This window comes from Lathyrus oleraceus, chromosome 3, assembly GCF_024323335.1.
Source record: "Lathyrus oleraceus cultivar Zhongwan6 chromosome 3, CAAS_Psat_ZW6_1.0, whole genome shotgun sequence".
Classification (NCBI taxonomy): domain Eukaryota; kingdom Viridiplantae; phylum Streptophyta; class Magnoliopsida; order Fabales; family Fabaceae; genus Lathyrus; species Lathyrus oleraceus.
In genome coordinates this window covers 341,481,658-341,482,881 of record NC_066581.1, presented here as the reverse complement: position 1 = coordinate 341,482,881, position 1,224 = coordinate 341,481,658, and the positions used below count along the sequence as shown (strand labels likewise).

The window sequence follows — 1,224 nt, the reverse complement described above, 5'->3', positions numbered from 1 at the left end:
TCGAACTTAAACCTTCGCTGTTGTAGGCAGTGCAACAAAATCAATTCTCTGGAAATCCTACCGAGGATCCAAACCTTCATTTATCCGTATTTGTCCAATACGCTGATACTGTTAAAGCTAATGGTGTCACTTCAGAGGCAATTCGACTTCGTCTCTTTCCTTTCTCGTTAAGAGATAAAGCTAGAAGATGGCTTCAGTCTCTTCCTTCCAACTCAGTCACCATATGGAATGAGTTGAAGAAAGTCTTCCTTGCTCGATATTTTCCTCCAAGCAAAACAGCTATGTTAAGAGCCCAGATAAATGGATTTAAACAGAAAGATAACGAGCCTCTTTTCGAAGCATGGGAAAGATACAAAGACATGATGAGACTTTGTCCACACCATGGTTTAGAGGACTGGTTAGTAATTCATACCTTCTATAATGGTCTCTTGTATAACACAAGGTTAACAATAGACGCCGCCGCAGGTGGTGCGCTTATGGATAAACCTTACGCCGACGCTTATCAACTTATTGAGAGCATGGCCCAAAACCATTATCAGTGGGGAAGCGACCGAACGATGGTAGAAAAACCTCAAACAAAAAGGGACATGTACGAGATAAGTAGCCATGATCATGTTACTGCAAAAGTGGATGCTCTTGCCCAGAAAGTTGAAAGTTTAAATGTATCACCTCCAGCCACCGTCGTTGTCGTAACTCAAAATTGCGAAGTCTGTGGAATTCAAGGTCATAGTCCTACAGATTGTCAACTCCTAACAGGAATCCCAGCAGAGCAAGTGAACTATGCTCAAGGAAATCCCTACTCGCATACCTATAACTCAAACTGGAAGAACCATCCTAATTTTTCATATAAAAGTAATAATGCTTTATACGCACCAGGTCAAGCTCCCAATTAAGCCCCAGCTATACCTCCTGGATATCAAAAGCCGACCCCATCTACACCTAACAATAACGTTCCTAGGAAATCCAACTTGGAAATCATGATGGAGAACTTCATCGCTTCTCAACAGCAAACCAATAAAGAGTTCTTAAACCAGAATGTACACACTAACGAACAGATGAAACAACTAGCAAGTAAAGTAGATGCCCTGGCTACCCATAACAAAATGCTGGAAACACAAATCTCGCAAGTAGCTCAACAACAAGCGCCTACTGCTGCCCCAACTGGTACATTTCCTGGATAGCCCCAACCTAACCCGAAAAGCCACGCTCATGCAATTATATTAA

General features: G+C 42.1%; 1 non-coding gene across 1 annotated transcript; it reads right to left on the bottom strand.

The window, feature by feature from the left end:
• Positions 1-281: 281 nt before the first annotated feature.
• Positions 282-388, bottom strand: LOC127133488 (small nucleolar RNA R71). Its single transcript, XR_007807459.1, has one exon. It is a non-coding gene; the product is annotated as a small nucleolar RNA R71 (small nucleolar RNA).
• Between the last annotated feature and the right edge of the window lie 836 nt (positions 389-1,224).